General features: G+C 38.4%; 1 protein-coding gene across 1 annotated transcript in view; it reads right to left on the reverse strand.

Annotated features, from left to right (window-relative positions):
• The window catches only part of LOC145989230 (phosphoenolpyruvate phosphomutase-like), a 43,531-nt gene extending 25,054 nt beyond the window's left edge, over positions 1-18,477 (reverse strand). The window contains exon 1 of the mRNA XM_083124540.1: positions 18,321-18,477. The gene's annotated coding sequence lies outside the window, so the exon portion shown is untranslated. The remainder of the gene's footprint in view (positions 1-18,320) is intronic.
• Between the last annotated feature and the right edge of the window lie 885 nt (positions 18,478-19,362).

Raw genomic sequence — 19,362 nt, forward strand, 5'->3', positions numbered from 1 at the left:
GGGTTAAAACAAGGAGATGCATTATCTCCTTTGCTCTTTAATTTTGCCTTAGAATATGCTGTTAGGAAGGTAAAAGAAACTAAGGAAGGACTAAAATTAAATCGTGTGACTCAGTTGTTAGCATATGCAGATGATGTAGACTTATTAGGGGATGATATAAATACAATTAAGAATAATGCTAAAAAATATTTTTCAAAACTGCTAAAGAGATAGGTTTGGAAGTTAACAAAGAGAAAACTAAATATATGCTTACAGGCCGAAACCAAGTGTTAGGTAATAATCAAAATCTAATTATTGATAACAACTCGTTTGAACCAGTTTCCAAATTCAAATACTTAGGAGTAATATTAACAAATGAAAATTATATTAAAGAGGAAATAAAAAGTAGGCTTAATTCAGGAAATGCATGTTACTTCTCTCTTCATAAACTTTTATCTTCTCGTTTAATATCTAAGAAACTAAAAGTTAAAATATACAAAACAGTAATTTTGCCTGTACTATTATATGGGTGTGAAACTTGGTCCCTTACATTGAAAGAGGAACATAAATTGAGAGTATTTGAAAATAAGATCCTTAGGAAAATATTTGGACCTAAAAGGGATGAGGAGACAGGTGAGTGGAGAAAATTACATAATTTGTATTCATGTCCAGATATTATTAGAATAATTAAATCAAGAAGACTTAGGTGGGCAGGCCATGTCACACGAGTGGGAGAGGAAAGAGGAGTTTACAGATTTTTTGTTGGGAAACCTGATGGTAAGAGGCCTGTAGGAAGGCGAAGATGGATGGACAACATTGAGATGGACCAAAGGAAATCGGTAGGGATGGAAAAGAGTATATAGATCTTGCTCAAGATAGGGACAGATGGAAGGCCTGTGTTGCTGCAGCCTTGAACCTTCGGGTTTAAGAAGGCTAGAGAGTTAGTTAGTTAGTTAGTTACTGGAGATACTAAGTTCAAATCGCGATGAAATTGGAACATATGGTTATTTCCAATTCCATAATATTCCAGCCCACAAAACTTCACATTGAAAAACCTTTTTCAAAGGTCTATTTGAGGTGCCAGGAGACTGAATAGAAAAATAACTAAGATCAAAAGCTTGTATTGTAGCAATTCTGTGTTAAAATTGTTTGCAAGGAATAAGTTGCAGTTGTGACAAGTTTGAAGTCCTGATAACTATAACAAATTGTGAAATGTTTCGAGTTTGTAGCACGTAGTTCACTAGGAAGCCACCAGATGACATTAGTGCATTTGCAACTATGCTGAAGGTGTGGTCCACGGTTCTTATGTTTTCCTGATACGAAACGTCGAAATCGAGCGAAAAATGGTTGTTTTACGTAGAAGTTAAAAGCAGCGATTTTGACTCTTGGTATCAGGAGCACATAACCTCGTTAGAGCTTACTAGGGTGGCGAACTAGATCTTGTGCAGAGACTTGTTCCACCCTTTTGGTATGAGGTTTGACGTAGGAAAGTTTTCTTAGTTAGTTATTCCTAGCCATGGCTAGCGATTAAGACTACCTTAATCTTTGACGGCTGTGGCAAAGAATCAGACATTACTACTTGAGGCACCTTGGAATTATTAACATGGGAATATCGATCTGCGTCTACGCATGAAGAACAATAGGATGTTAGTACACAAGTATACCATGTAATACGCGTACACGATGCAATCTACGTAAAGAACATGGTGACGAGCGTGGGCTTGACAATTGGTTCTGTAGAATCCAAACCCAATTATCCTATGTTTCAGTTCAAGGAGAATTAGGAACATCTTTCGCTGAATACCAAACAATATACGAAATATTCTCGTGACTGAGGGAAGCCGCCGAACTCTTTGATGGTTGCTACATGCTGGCTACTATGATCCTCAGGCTAAAGAAAAACAGCTAATAAGCAAAATGCAGCATACCGCAGTGGATAGCGCGCATGCTCCATATTCCAGAGGATTCCAGAATCCTCAAAAATCGGCTGCTTCAATCATCAGATGGTGATGTCCGCGGAGAATCAAATATGAAAGGAAAAGAATAATACGGCAGCAACCTAGAAATTGAAATACGAAGTTGAGAATTGGTTGAAAACATTTTTTGCAGCTGCGACGGGATCGATCTTTGGACCTCTGGAACATGGAGCAAATGCGCAACCACTGCAACACGATGTCTAATTCTTAGCTTTCAACCGTCAACATCGAAATTAATATAAAATATGTGCTATAAAAATTACTTCCACTCCCTGCTGGGATCGATCCTTGGAGATCTGAAATACAGACCATCTTTGCTAACCACTGCGCCACGAGGCCCATTTACATGAGACCTCTCGTTGTAGAACATTGACCACCACACTTCACTACACAAATGCCATCGGATGGCTTCGAAGGGGACCACGTGTTCCAAGCTTCATATTATTCGCTTGCTATCCAGTGATTTAGTTTTCTATTGTTTTCTTCTTTCAAGGTTTTAAGTCCGATTTATCCAAGGATAGGCTAATCGGGATTGGTCCTACAGTTTAAAGTGGAATCCAAACCACCGTGGAATGTGCCTTCACAGTCTACAGAACCCCGATTTCTCGCAAATGTGAATCACATAAATGTTATGGACCATACCCTTCAATATAGTTTGCTCTCTACAAAACAGACATAAATGTTCCTTAAAATATTCATCAACTATTTCCTCTACATAGTTTCTTCTTTCAACAGCAAATCGCAATGGGGTTATCACAGCTGACTGTATTTCGAAAGAGAGCAGGTGTGGGGCCGTATTACGTTCAATATTTTTCTGTCGTTACATAAAGGTTATGAAACTTGGCGCTGATATCATGAATCTCGATGTTGATCAAGATGAAAAAGCTCAAGGGGTCTAAATTTGGGTATACTTTGTTTTGTATAATTCTCGTCGAAGAGTCATTTTTCTTTTTTTAAAAAAAGAGGTTTGTCCAACCCGGGTTTCGAACTTAGGCCGTGGGCTTCATAGTCTGCAACGCAAACCACTACACCACAAACCTTCCCAACAAACGATCGTTTGGTTTGCCTATTTCACGTACCAGGATATTGAATATGAAAATAACGAAGTTTAAACGCTTTTGTATTATTTATCGTCTGTTAAACATTGTTTGCGAGGAACTTCTTTTCGTTCCTCCAGCATTAAATGCTTTATTAGCGTCAATATCTGCTCGTAAATCATGCTAGAAGGAGCATCTCCCACGTGGTGGCTGAAGCGTATACTCCTAGGTAGTTATGTGCTCCTGATACCGAAAGTCGAAATCGCATTGAAAATCAACGAAATGTGCAGTTTGTAGCACGTAGTTCACTAGGAAGCCATCAGATGGCATTAGTGTATTGCAAATATGCTGAAGGTGTACTTCACGGCTCTTATATTTTCCTGATACTAAACGTCGAAATCGAGCGAGAAAGGTTGTTTTACGTAGAAGTTGCCTAAATGCAGCAGCGATTTTGACTCTTGGTATAAGGAGAACATAACCGCGGTAGAGATTACTTTCACTACACTATTGCCATCTGATGCCTACGAAAGGAACCACGTGCTCCAAGCTTCATATTATTCGCTTGATTTTCTGGTGATTTCGACTTCTTTCTATTGGTTTCTTCTTTCAACGTTTTAAGTCCAATTTATCAACGGATAGGCTAATCGGGATTGGGCCTACAGTTTAAAGTTGGATTCAAATCACCGTGTAATGTGCCTCCACCGTCTATAGAACCCCGATTTCTAGAATATGTGAATCACATAAATGTTATGGACCACACTCTTCACTATTGTTTGCTCTCTACAAAACAGGCATACATGTTCCTTAAAATGTTCATCGACTATTTCCTCTACATAGTTTCTTCTTTCAACAGCAAATCGCAATGGGGTTATCACAGCTGACTGTATTTCGAAAGAGAGCAGGTGTGGGGCCGTATTACGTTCAATATTTTTCTGTAGTTAAAGGTAAAGTGTGCATAGCACCACGCCATGAAGGCGTATAGGGGGTGTGGGGGTAACGCCCCACACTTCCTTGATCCGGTCGTGAGTGGGGGTGATGTGATCGGCATCACGCCCCTGACCGCCTTTACCCCCCAGAGTTTCCCCCAGGTACACATGTTATTCGACGCTGGGTGGGCGCCGGGGCCGAAGAGTTCCCGGATTTGAACCGGCCGGGGATCGAACCCGGGACCTTTAGCATGGTAGTCAGACGCGTTACCGACTGAGCCACCGCGGCCACTATTTTTCTGTAGTTACATAAGTGTTATGCAACTTGGCGCTGATATCATGAATCTCAATGTTGATCAAGATGGAAAAGCTCAAGGGGTCTAAATTTGGGTATACTTTGTTTTGTATAATTCTCGTCGAAGAGTCATTTTTCTTTTTTTAAAAAAAGAGGTTTGTCCAACCCGGGTTTCGAACTTAGGCCGTGGGCTTCATAGTCTGCAACGCAAACCACTACACCACAAACCTTCCCAACAAACGATCGTTTGGTTTGCCTATTTCACGTACCAGGATATTGAATATGAAAATAACGAAGTTTAAACGCTTTTGTATTATTTATCGTCTGTTAAACATTGTTTGCGAGGAACTTCTTTTCGTTCCTCCAGCATTAAATGCTTTATTAGCGTCAATATCTGCTCGTAAATCATGCTAGAAGGAGCATCTCCCACGTGGTGGCTGAAGCGTATACTCCTAGGTAGTTATGTGCTCCTGATACCGAAAGTCGAAATCGCATTGAAAATCAACGAAATGTGCAGTTTGTAGCACGTAGTTCACTAGGAAGCCATCAGATGGCATTAGTGTATTGCAAATATGCTGAAGGTGTACTTCACGGCTCTTATATTTTCCTGATACTAAACGTCGAAATCGAGCGAGAAAGGTTGTTTTACGTAGAAGTTGCCTAAATGCAGCAGCGATTTTGACTCTTGGTATAAGGAGAACATAACCGCGGTAGAGATTACTTTCACTACACTATTGCCATCTGATGCCTACGAAAGGAACCACGTGCTCCAAGCTTCATATTATTCGCTTGATTTTCTGGTGATTTCGACTTCTTTCTATTGGTTTCTTCTTTCAACGTTTTAAGTCCAATTTATCAACGGATAGGCTAATCGGGATTGGGCCTACAGTTTAAAGTTGGATTCAAATCACCGTGTAATGTGCCTCCACCGTCTATAGAACCCCGATTTCTAGAATATGTGAATCACATAAATGTTATGGACCACACTCTTCACTATTGTTTGCTCTCTACAAAACAGGCATACATGTTCCTTAAAATGTTCATCGACTATTTCCTCTACATAGTTTCTTCTTTCAACAGCAAATCGCAATGGGGTTATCACAGCTGACTGTATTTCGAAAGAGAGCAGGTGTGCGGCCGTATTACGTTCAATATTTTTCTGTAGTTAAAGGTAAAGTGTGCATAGCACCACGCCATGAAGGCGTATAGGGGGTGTGGGGGTAACGCCCCACACTTCCTTGATCCGGTCGTGAGTGGGGGTGATGTGATCGGCATCACGCCCCTGACCGCCTTTACCCCCCAGAGTTTCCCCCAGGTACACATGTTATTCGACGCTGGGTGGGCGCCGGGGCCGAAGAGTTCCCGGATTTGAACCGGCCGGGGATCGAACCCGGGACCTTTAGCATGGTAGTCAGACGCGTTACCGACTGAGCCACCGCGGCCACTATTTTTCTGTAGTTACATAAGTGTTATGCAACTTGGCGCTGATATCATGAATCTCAATGTTGATCAAGATGGAAAAGCTCAAGGGGTCTAAATTTGTGTATACTTTGCTTTGTATAAGTCTCGTCGAAGAGTCATTTTTCTTTTTTTTAAAAAGAGATTTGTCCAACTCGGGTTTCGAACTTAGGCCGTGGGCTTCATAGTCTGCAACGCAAACCACTACACCACAAACCTTCCCAACAAACGATCGTTTGGTTTGCCTATTTCACGTACAGTCTTGGACACAGCTGGCTTGTTACGACCCTATTGAAGAAGCAGTGAAGCAAGCCATGCATGTCTGACCACCAAGCGCCTTGTGACTAGACAACCCAAACAGCATTGCAATTTTGCGGCTTGTATACCAGTCACGGGTATACATCTCTGTAAATTGAGTAGTGATGCCAAAGAGAAATACGAGATGAAGATTGTCGATCGTAATGTCTCGTGTTCTCGACATGGAATAATACTCGGTCCACGTTACGTTCCATTATTTAATGTTGTTTGGGAATGAACATGACGGACTAGGTTTATATTTTCAATCCTTGCATTACAGTAAATTCCATATTTTACAATTATATTAATGCTTTGAACGAAAATAATGTCCAGAAAAACATCGAACACACGTTCACACCATTCTTCTCACACACATGCGCGTGAAAACAAACACACAAAGCTAAGTTTTAACTTCCAAGTGAATGTCCAAATAACAGTAAATGGAGAAGCACGATGTGCGAAACATGGGATTTTTCACAGAAAGAATGCGTCTATTTGTGACATACGTGGTTTCTATTAAGAGACAATGAAACAATTATGAGAGAAATTAACATGCATTTTCGTCTTCAGGTGCTGAGGAAGGAAACAGACTGACTGGAAAAAAGAAAGCATGGTGCTATTGATAGGCTGTTGGTTAGCGTACAGAGTTTTCATCAGTGAGGTCTAGGTTCGATCCCCACCAAGGACATTTATTTTTATTCTTTTCTATTAGTGAAGAAGTATGTAATATTGTTTTCTAGGCATTTTGACGAAAGGATACGCATCAAATTTGTTCGTTTAATCTGTATTTTCATTCTTCTAATAAGTTCTCTATCGCAATGGGATATAGAGATTCTCTATCTAGGCGATGGATATCTTCTCAATGGTTACGTAGCTGCGATTCTCCAGTCCCTTACACCCACTTGTCTTATTTATTTACTTCATTTAATATCTAACGAAAACACACAGATATAGTTAGAACAAGAAACACACCTCGCGTCGAAGGTTCCAGACTCGAGTTCTGGCTTTTTTTTTTTTTGCGAGGGTGATTATTCTTGTGTGTTTGTTTATCATCTTTGTCAAAAAAAATATTCCTCATTATTGCCGTGATTAACCTAGGGAGAGACCAAAGCGACTAAAATAACAAAAGTACAGAAAATGCAAGACACATCTGCCTAGGCACGTTATACCTTGGGAATTAGCAATCTGAAAATTAACTTGCGTTTCAGTCGACTACTTGCGAAAGAGTTTCGTGTTGTCTCGTTTGGAGTGTTGGTTATCGTGTCGGACCAGCAATGCCCTATTTTTAACCGCGAACGTGTTTTGTTTCTTCAATTAAAACTTTAGATTACAATTTAGTTCATCATACCAACCTGTGACATTCTCCCTTGTTTATTTATAGTTATAAATAAAATCCCATTGGAGCATGGAAAAACCTTTCACTGTTCATAAGTCAGTCATTGTTCTCTGCAGTTTTCAATGCAACATTCAGGCTCTCTGATCGTGCATCGTACGTTTCACATCAGGTATCCACATAATTTAATATAGTATTTATAAGTAGGGAGCGGAAGTTGATGACCTAAAAAATATAGGTATATGACCTATAGAATATCCTAAAAAATGGGGAAAAAATGACGTAAAATTCGAGAAATGACCATCAAATTTGTTAGTTTCAGTTTAAAAATTGAAATGAAAATGAAATTAAACAAAATGCAATCTTGCTTTTAAAAAAAGGGCACCAAATGATAGCACATGCACATTCAATTAAAATATGCAACGAGGATTTTCAGTGCAAACGGGGTCTAGCTATGGTATTTCAAGCCTCTCCTTTTCTGATCTTAAATCTGAGTTTGCCCCAGACGGGCACATGGTGGTTTCCCCCGACACAACAAAGACTGTCACCAGTTCAGCATTTCTTTTGCTCGTAAATTGCAATCCTGCGAGATATACATATACCTTGGTGAAAAGATTCAAGAATATTACCAAAATTAAAGAAGTGACAAAATATGATGAAACAATATACCGAATATTGCAAAAAATGACGGGTAAATGCCGAAAATCCGGGAAAATGACCTAAAACCTGACAAATGGCAACAAATGCAAAAAAATGCACTTTAAAATTACCTTCTTTGGGTTCTAGATGAAGTCTAATATTGTGTATATTTAATGGGCATCGCGTCCGAGATGTCAGAAAAAAGATGACATTTCATCAACTTCCGCTCCCTATTTATAAGTTGTATTAAGCGAAATTCTCCATTTTTATTCTTTCTATATATGATATCAGTATCACATTTCAAACAGTTATTAATGGTTTGAATGTCATTTGTTGGGAAAAAAGTTTCGTATTACTTTAGATTCGAACATGCAAACGCAAGTATCAAAGTATTGCTTTAGACAGCACTCATGATTTTGAAACGTGGAAAGGTATTCATTTTACGGGAAACCTGAAAGTTGGTGTGTGTTGACAGACTGTAGTTACTACTGCCATATTAGCACTGACAACTAGGAAGCGTTCTCAATGATCACGTGGCTGCATGTTTTTCGTTAATAAATAACTGCGTTTTTTCAACACATGCACAAATACATCGTCGCTTCGAAACATCAAATTTTCATCTTTGATGCTTTCAGATTACCAACATACGAAGTGGCATGCAATTCAAATGGTTTTGCAGAAACCTCAGTTTTATAAATAAGGTTGGATGAAATTAGACAAAAAAAAACTTGCCTTCAGCTGGGCTCGAACTCGGGTTGCCCGCATGCTGGTCCGACACGATAACCAACACTCCAAACGAGACAACACGAAACTCTTTCGCAAGTAGTCGACTGAAACGCAAGTTAATTTTCAGATTGCTAATTCCCAAGGTATAACGTGCCTAGGCAGATGTGTCTTGCATTTTCTGTACTTTTGTTATTTTAGTCGCTTTGGTCTCTCCCTAGGTTAATCACGGCAATAATGAGGAATATTTTTTTTGACAAAGATGATAAACAAACACACAAGAATAATCACCCTCGCAAAAAAAAAAAAAAAGCCAGAACTCGAGTCTGGAACCTTCGACGCGAGGTGTGTTTCTTGTTCTAACTATATCTGTGTGTTTTCGTTAGATATTAAATGAAGTAAATAAATAAGACAAGTGGGTGTAAGGGACTGGAGAATCGCAGCTACGTAACCATTGAGAAGATATCCATCGCCTAGATAGAGAATCTCTATATCCCATTGCGATAGAGAACTTATTAGAAGAATGAAAATACAGATTAAACGAACAAATTTGATGCGTATCCTTTCGTCAAAATGCCTAGAAAACAATATTACATACTTCTTCACTAATAGAAAAGAATAAAAATAAATGTCCTTGGTGGGGATCGAACCTAGACCTCACTGATGAAAGCTCTGTACGCTAACCAACAGCCTATCAATAGCACCATGCTTTCTTTTTTCCAGTCAGTCTGTTTCCTTCCTCAGCACCTGAAGACGAAAATGCATGTTAATTTCTCTCATAATTGTTTCATTGTCTCTTAATAGAAACCACGTATGTCACAAATAGACGCATTCTTTCTGTGAAAAATCCCATGTTTCGCACATCGTGCTTCTCCATTTACTGTTATTTGGACATTCACTTGGAAGTTAAAACTTAGCTTTGTGTGTTTGTTTTCACGCGCATGTGTGTGAGAAGAATGGTGTGAACGTGTGTTCGATGTTTTTCTGGACATTATTTTCGTTCAAAGCATTAATATAATTGTAAAATATGGAATTTACTGTAATGCAAGGATTGAAAATATAAACCTAGTCCGTCATGTTCATTCCCAAACAACATTAAATAATGGAACGTAACGTGGACCGAGTATTATTCCATGTCGAGAACACGAGACATTACGATCGACAATCTTCATCTCGTATTTCTCTTTGGCATCACTACTCAATTTACAGAGATGTATACCCGTGACTGGTATACAAGCCGCAAAATTGCAATGCTGTTTGGGTTGTCTAGTCACAAGGCGCTTGGTGGTCAGACATGCATGGCTTGCTTCACTGCTTCTTCAATAGGGTCGTTACAAGCCAGCTGTGTCCAAGACTGTACCAGGAGATTGAATATGAAAGTAACGAAGTTTAAAAGCTTGTGTGTTATTAATCGTGTGTTAACGTTGTTCGCAAGGAACTTCTTTACGTTCGTCCAGTATTCAATGCTTTATTAGCGTCAATATCTGCTCGTAAATCAGTCTAGAAGGAGCATCTCCGAGGTAGTTATGCGCTCCTATACCAAAGTCGAAATTGTATTGAAAAGCAATGAAATGTCTGAGAGTTCGTAGCACGTAGTTCATTATGTAGAAGGCACCAGATGGCATTAGTACATTGACAACAATACTGAAGGTATACTCCATTGTTCTTGTGTTTTTTCTGAAACGATCTAGGTGTAAACAATCGAGAGAATCTTCCAATGTCTCAATACTTTAGATGTTCTGTAAATTTATGTAGTGTTTTATAGGAGCGTATGCTGCATTTCTTTGGATGGGGCTGGAATTGTAAAGGGAAATAGTTACATAGCTACGTTCTAGGGGAAGAATAAAGACTATAAAATGTTTCGTAATTAGTAAATACCATTTTTTATCACTTTGGTTTTTCCCCGAGTTCTTTACTGCATTCATTTGTAAATTTTGATTTTCTCAAACGTTCTTGAGGGGCTGTTGCCCCATCAGCACCTTATGTACGTCAGTGCTTGCATATATCTACATAATAATGTAAGAAGTAACATTTGAAATAAAATTTCAAATATAGAAATTTGGTATCCGAAAGGACTTGGGTTCAAATCTCCTCCGAGAATGTTGGATCTTTTGTCAGGTAACGAGCAGGTCAAACATGATTGAAATATAAGTTCCAAAACATCGAGCGAATGCCGTTGTTAGCTCAATTGGCAAGGGTTTTGTTTCCAATTCCCGAGGTCCTATGTTCGAATCCCGTGGGTGAACCCTAGTTTTGAATTTCCTCTGTTCTTCTCTGCAATCCACTTTGGCTAAATCCTTACTTTCTCCCAGCCTCTTCACTTTCCGTGGTCCGTGCAAGCCTCATATCCGACTCTATGGAACCAGTACCGCCCTGTGGGGTAGTGTTCGGGGCTCGCAGATAGTGTTGCCCACGAGACGAGACTTTGGCCTGTCTCGTCTCGTGGAGTCTCGTGGAAATGCTGTCTCGTCTCGAAAATATTCGTTTGTCTTATGACACATGGTCAATCTCGTCTCGTCTCGAATTTTTAAAAGCCTGTCCCGTCTCGTCCCGTGGGCAACACTACTCGCAGCCCACAACCACCTTCGCACACATCTCCAATGATCCTTCTACCTCACGATTATGGAGCAGCTGTCTTAACCATTAGACCAAACTGACATTTGTCTTCGAACCAACTATTCCTGCTATAATATTAGGAAACAAGTATCAGTGCCAGGAGGATGCGAAAGTGGGCTTGGTGGGATCCAAACTACCGTGCAATGTGCCTGCACCGTGTACCGAACCCGGATTTCTCGCCTATGTGAAACACATAAGTATTATGGACCATACCCCTCCTCAATATAGTTTGCTCTTCACTAAAAAGCATATGTCCACCCAACATTTGCTATACATAGTTTCTTCCTCCAACAGCAAATGGCAAGTGTTCCTAACTTGTTAGCGTAGCATAGTGGTTATGACAGCTGACTGTGGTTCGAGAGAGTTCAGGTACGAGGCACTACTCCGTCCAATATCTTTCTCTAGTTACGTACATAAGCGTCATGAAACTTGGCTCTGATATCATCAATGACAATGTTGATAAAGATGAAAAATCTCAAAGGGTCCAAATTAGGGTATAGCTACTTTACTTTATGTAATTGTACATGGCAAAGGTCTAAAGCTTGTATCGTAGCAATTGTGTGTTAACATTGTTTGAAAGAAATCTCTTTCGGGTTATGGCAATATCTGCTCGTGAATCAGTGTAGTCAGTCTATCAGTCTACGAACCCACGTCACGTTAGTAATGTGATCCTGATGCCTTAAGTTGAACTTGAATGGAGAAATGACGAAATATATTGGGTTTGTAGTACGTAGTTCACTAGGAAGTCACTAAGCCTCGCGACAGGTTAAGTTTGCAGCAACTTTTCGCATATAATAGACCCAAACGTGCACACAGAATGTAGTCCTGCTGTAATACTGTTGATTTTCTCACTGTCTGATATGAACAGCTCGACGGTTGAGGCAAGACTTGCATGGGAGATGATGAGCGCCATTCTCGCGTGGTTTAATACATCAAATCTGCTGCAAACTTAACCTGTCGCGGGGCTTAGATCCCATTTGTGGATTTTTTTAATTTTCCTGATACTTATAGTTGAAATTGAGCTAAAAGAATAGTTGTTCTGGTTGCGCAACTTTTATAAGCAGAAGCCGCTGCTGACATGGTCAGAACACAACACAAGCTCTACAAAGCATTACATTGGCTCTGAGTCCAGAGGCTAAAGCCTTGTTGGTCTGCTAAATGCTGTCTAGGAAGAGAGGTTGGGTATCTTCAGAAAGGGTCGCTCATTACACTCTCCCCTCTCGTTTGAAATTAAGACGTATTTAAGAACTAACTTGTCTTTTTTCTCATTTCACTCGCCACATCATCAACAGAAAGTGATGTGACGTCAAATATAGACTTAGATGGTGTGATTGAAGGCTTTTCTACACAAAAAAAGACATAAATTTTGTATGAAAGGAAGCTAAATTGTCTGTTCTTCATTGTATGTATGTGTTCTCTACAGGTATTTATCTCTAACATACCATATGAAGTGTTAATACTTTCACAATACCAACGTGTAAAGATTTTAAGAAAAGCACACAAATGCCAACCTCCGTGGCGGAGTGGTTAGCACAGCGTGATTCGACGCTAGGAGCCCGGTTCGAATTCCGGCCTGGGTATGGGTGTTCTTTGTGACTGTCCCTTCACTTGCATCATATCATCCATCACTCATCCTCATCGTTGCGATTAGCCAAGAGGCCCAAAAGTGGCAGAAAGGCGACGCTAATTGATAAAAATCAAATATTTCAAAATCAAGCACTACCACAATTTCGAATATTCCTTGCCCTACCTGGGAAAGGGTTTCTTGTCCGCCTGGTAACAAGTTTTGTTTTGTCCCCCCTGGAAAAAGTGTCGTTTCGCCCCCTTCTATGTGCCCTACCCTCAGTTTGTTTGCTTTATTTAACTTCGCTTTCTTTACCACTTTTGGCTAATTTGCGAAGATGGGGGTGAGCGATGATATGATGAAATTGATGAATAGACACTCAAAAACATTCATACCCAGGTCGGGATTCCAACCCGGGACCCCTGGCGTCGTAGCGTGATGTGCTAACCACTCTGCCACGAGGCGGCCCCTACCCCCGGGATAAAAAAACTGGATACGCCCATGTTATGCATTGTTCCACGGGTACAGACGTACTACTTGCTGCCGTGTTCACTGCAAATTCTACCAATAGATATAGAATTCTACTCCAAGTACGTCATGCTGAACGCTGGAATCTGGTGAAGGATTACATTACGCCCTCCACACATTCATCAATTTTTTTACGCATCAAAGTCTCGGTCAACTTTGAACGACCCTCTGTTCCTAAAGGTCAATTATACACGCAATTTCTTACTCATACACAATACTCATATTTTTATTGCATTTAACATTCATTGAACAGTGAATTATGACCTAATATTACGAGTACTTTAAAACGGACGCTGGTGCTGGATTTAACTTTGAAAGTCACGTTATATCGAACTAAACCGCGTTTGTAATAAGCTGTCACTGTTCCCGCGCTCGCCAAAATCTCGCGTTGTTGTGAACTCCTCTCTGTTGCGAGAAGCCAGGCTGCAAACAAATGTTCGTACAGCACACTAAACACTACCATGATAATTGTTTGAGATAAATAGAGCCATGGATTCCTTTCTAGATACATACCATGAACAGGAAAAAGTCAACGAATTGTCAACCGTATAACTGACATAATTTTGCTTAAGTTTTATGTTACATATTTTTTACATATTTGCCAGGATATTACATATTTTACATATTTGCTAATTTATTTTACATAAAACAACATATTTCGGTATTTTTTTCCAATCCTGATCTTTTCCCCTATATTTTCGATCTCTGAAACATGAAGAATTTTTTTAGCTCATGTCATGTAATGTCATATTTTCTAATCAATGAGGAGATGCATAGTGCTTACGGTCACCTAAAATTGACTGCCAAGTCGAAAGACAGGCTGAAGACAAAAATAAATAAATAAATAAATACAGCAACTGTTATTTATCGAAAACTGCTGGAGTTTAGTGGTTCACTCTGTAAAAAAACGTGCGTAATTTCTGTGCATTAATTATTCTTGATTCTGCCCCTACATTTACATATTCTGCAAAAAATTGCGATGTGAAAAGTAATTAATAGTTGACAAAATTGGTTTCTTATGTATGTACACGTTGCTGTGGTTTTTTGAGTTTATAAATTTCATACAAATTTTAATTTGAACAACTTTTGTCCTTAAAAATTATGTTGAACATGTTAAAGTAAAACAAATATCTAACAGAATTCTTGACCTTGCTGGGATAGTCGATTATTTCTTAATATTACATATTCTTTGATACTACATATTTAGCTACATGTACTTTTCATAATACATATTTAGGTACATATTTTATCAATTATTGTTACATATTTATGTACATATGTTGTACTTTGATGTTACATAAAAATCCTGGGTATAGAGATAAACGTCTTAAATGACATAAAATAGTGAGGATTAAACTGGGACGTGGCTACGCCATGTGCGTAAGGGCTGCTTCTCTGCTTCCCATTCGCTCCTCTCCAGCAGACGACTGCTTGTCAATGCTATGATATTTTATTTTGTTATATACAATATGTCTTACCAATCTCAAGTACTCATTAACATCAGTGTGCATAAATAAGAAACTCAATGTGGTTATAGCCATTCCTTACATCTATATAAATTAAATAAACTTAATCCGATATGTTAAAACTGATACTACATAATTTTGGCTTTGTTTTGTATTTTATTTCTCATATTCCATTTAGGTTTTCAAGGGGTCCCGGGTTCGATACCCGGTGGAGGCACATAGTGGTTCGGATCCCACTTTAAACTGTAGGCCCAGTCCCGATTAGCCTTACTGTGCATTAAGTGGACTTAAAACTCCAACTCAATCAATCAACCCATTTAGGTTTTTTTTTCACTACCCAAACGGTAACAATTAGTAATAGCAGTGTATTCATAAACATAAACATATATTTATTATTAATTAATATAATCTAATTTAAAATGTTTTTATAATTATCACATAGTGTTAAACACCATGTTACTTGTACATTTATTATCGAGTTTGCCTATTACTATTCATGTTTTTTTTATGTATTTTTTGTTTCATATTTATTATATATTTAATAATCATACTATTCGCACAATTAGTATGTTATCACAACTTAGCACGCTGCACTTCTAATGTAGTTAATAATTTTACACACAAGTGCATTAAAACTCCTTTTTCCTCTCATGTTAAATTACGAGGCTGCTATTTCATTCTGAGATCTCGTAGCAGTCTTCGTTTGCATGGACATTGAACCTCGCACGACCACTGTCGCTAGCGAAGAATGCAGTGTCAGATTCATGTCGAACCTTCATGACACGGAATGCTGACGTGCGCCGGCAGGATACCTTATCATCGGGCGCGTGTCCTCAACACCTAACATCGCTTGCGACAACGGCAACATGAATAAGACGCTAAGTCTTCTTACATTAAGGGTCTATTCGGAATCGATACCCACCTAAAATGCCGAACTAGCTCAATATTAAGTATGGATCTATATTATCTTCTACAAAAAAACCTGATCTGGAAACCTGGCTGGGAACTAATGTCCGTGTAGACTAATCCAAGCCAACCATCAACGAGATCCACATAACGTCACCCCAATCTAAACCCTCACCCCCTCATACCTTCCCCTTCCAGAATAGTTGTCTCCCCTATACAAAACATACCTTACTAACAACTAGACAAATAAAACTAACCTGCAAACTAAAAAAGAAAACTAATTCAAATTAATCTATACTACTAACAAATCTAATGAATCACCAATCAAAATAATACTCAGTAAATAAATAAACAATCGAAAACCTGTCCCGGTCAACCGAATGGGCCAATACAATAATGTAAATCGAAATCATTAAATGTATGTGTATAATCTACTTTCTCTTTTCTTACTGTATTCGTATTTATGTGTGAAAAGTGAGAATCAAGACGAAAAGAAGGAGGATAAAAATTTTGAATTCAGGAAACTGACGTCCTGGTTTATTTTAAGGCACCAGGATACTAAGCGCATATCCTCGAATGTAGCGTGGGCTTACTTCGGGGGTGTCCCCCTTTCTATGTTCAAAATGAACGTCTTAAATAACATGATACATGCATGTACAAATATCAGTCTCGTTCTTGTCTTGAGTCTCGAAATATATATTATAAACAATGGGTGACCGCACAAACTTTCACAGCATAGGCTAAAGAGGCCATTAAGGCAAACAACCTTTGATTACTTTTTTTTGTTTTGTTTAACATCTCGTTTCGACTCTTCAAGCCTCCCAAAAAAGGGATAATATCCTTAATACATATGCAACCACTCAACACATTTTCGCAATTTGCTTTGCCACTCATGCATTGACCTTGCAATTACTATAAATGATATGTCACTTATCTAAAAAATAATCAGGTGGATATCAGTTTGCTATTTCCAAGAACTTGAATACTAAAATAAATTTAATGTAGGTAAATTTGTTCAATATCTAGTACAGTTGGATCCATGAGTATTACTTTGCAAATTGTCCATCACCATGTTCGTGCACTTTATTTGACCCAATAAGAGCTTCAAGAATTAAAATAAAACTCAAAACAAGATGTTGACAACTTCTGCACCAGCATACATAAAAATCTATCGCTTAAAAAGAGAAAGATGAATTAAAATAGTCATGGACAATTTGCACGGTAATATTCATGGATCCAACTGTACCAAAGTCTCGAACGAGACCGAGAAGTGATGCCACCAAGTCTCTGTCTTGTCTCGTCTCGACAAGTCTCGAAAAGTTCTGGTCTCGTTATCGTCTAGATTTTTCAAACCCATCGGTCTTGTCTCGCTTTCAACAAGAAAGTTATACTTAGGTTCAGACCACAATATGCTCACTTATAGAAGCATGTTTCCTTAACCGTTAGGCTATTGTTTTTTTTCTTCCTAGAACTGGTTAGGGTGGATAAATTGCCGGGCAGCTGCCCCCCGTACCTTCCTCTTGTCTTGGCGCTGTCCCTGAATTACAGTTCCAATATTTCTCAAAGATTTAACATGCCACCCACTGCTCAAAGTATGTACAAGAGGAAAATCCACCCCTAGGAAAATTGGCACAATTGATTCAAAACGTTAAAAAAAGGTAATTCTTATTGATTGATTGATTTAGTGTTTTAAGTCCACTTTATCCACAGTAAGGCTAATCGGGACTGGACCTACAGCTTAAAGTGGGATCCGAACCACTATGTGTCTCCACCGGGAATCGAACCCGGGAGGGTAATTCTTATTATTTTGATTCACAATAACAGAAATAAAGTTCAGTTAATTAGTAAAATATATAAAAATTGAGTAAAAATACACAAACTTGGTAAGAACTTTAAATTTTCTACCATATAATTTAGGGAGTAAATGGTTCCATGATATTTCAAAATTCCAAAAATTCCAAAATTAAGATTTTCATGTCAGAGGCCACAGAATGTCAATTTTATGCGTAAAAATTTCAAAAACATTTTTGAACGAAGTATATAAAATGTTATAAAATAATATAATATCTATACGCATTTCATTATCTTAACCTGTGAAAACAATAATGAACTACAAGTTATGCGGTATATTAATTCGTTTGGTGTATGCAACAGAAATACTTCCACAAGGGTATAATAATAATAATAATATAATAGTGGTATTAGTAGTAGTTTATATAATAATATTGCTTATATGGTTATTATTATTTCTATAATTAAAATTTTACATTGAGGACTTGACCCCCTACATAAAGTTAAGTGACTTCCCTATTATCACTGCAAATTCATGATCAGTAATACTAAAAATATCTATGATAATGCACATACATTTCAGAGGGGATGATTTTTCATTCTCCGGTCAAGAACATTAACGTAGACACCTAGACCATGGCATGAAAAAGAAAAAAAATCAGAGAGGAAAATTTCCCGAATCCGCCTTTCAATTCGAGCAATAGTTTGATGATGTTAAGACATTTTGAAAGAATGGAGATATTCCAAATGGAAAAACCTAATACGAAGAAAGAATTTTGTACTTACATTGTGCTTTCGATGCTCACGGTGTACTGTCAAGACTGGCTCTGAACATCTGGACGCTGCATGGACTTGTTATCGCAGTTTGTTCATGCAAATATTTACGCCCTCCCCTCCCCTCCTATTTGCTTATTCACCTGCCATATTGCTTATCGTATCGCGCTCTGAACAATCCGTTTGGAACTCTTATCTTTCCTTTAACTGCCGTGACAAAATCATTCTGTTTCAAGGGAGCTGCTGTTATGGAATCTTTGATAATTCAAGTGCAGTGTTGCCAGATTAGTTGCTTTTGGAAGCAGAAATGGACCTGTTGTAGACCTACTTTTTACTTAGCTCTTAAAATCACGAAGTACTCCAAGAAGCTCTAACTTCATAACGAAAAATGTAGCTCCAAAAGCAGGACATCCATAGTTGCTAGTTGCAGCAGTGAGGTTCAAGGAGGTCATTTTCAGGGTTGGTAAAACTGTTTTTAAACAGTGTTTTAATCACAAACAAAAAAAAACTGTTTTGAACAAAGTAAATAATCTCATGAAGACTTATTTTCTAAGAAAATGTAGGAAGGAAACTGTTAGTCATTCAAGGAAGGAGATGTTTCTTTATATAACTTACAAACGCATGATTAACTTCCTTTAAAATACATATTTACGTTACTTATAAATCTCGCATGTAAGCTGTTCGAGTAGGTTCAACTAATCCACGGTTGCAAGGTCACACTCTATCTACGTTCTAGCTACTGTATTCAATTACAAGAGTGTTTTAAACACTTGCAAAAAATAGGCATGTGTTTTAAACGTTTAAAACAGAGTATTTTTAACACTTTTGTTTAAAGGAGGAGCCAATCGCTATCTGTGTGCTGGAAGATGTTATTTCAAAAGACAAAGTGTCTCTATTTTTCTAACATGAATAGTGAGTTTCTTCTACGAAACAACTATTTTTTTCATTCTTCAAATATTGCCTTATTGGTTTATTATGGAACAGGTGTGCCCAAAGGAGGGGATTATGGCGCAGGTTGCGCCATCGAGATTTTTTGGGGGATTTTATTTTACAC

Source organism: Lepisma saccharinum, chromosome 6 (genome assembly GCF_977018435.1).
Source record: "Lepisma saccharinum chromosome 6, izLepSacc3.1, whole genome shotgun sequence".
Taxonomy (NCBI): domain Eukaryota; kingdom Metazoa; phylum Arthropoda; class Insecta; order Zygentoma; family Lepismatidae; genus Lepisma; species Lepisma saccharinum.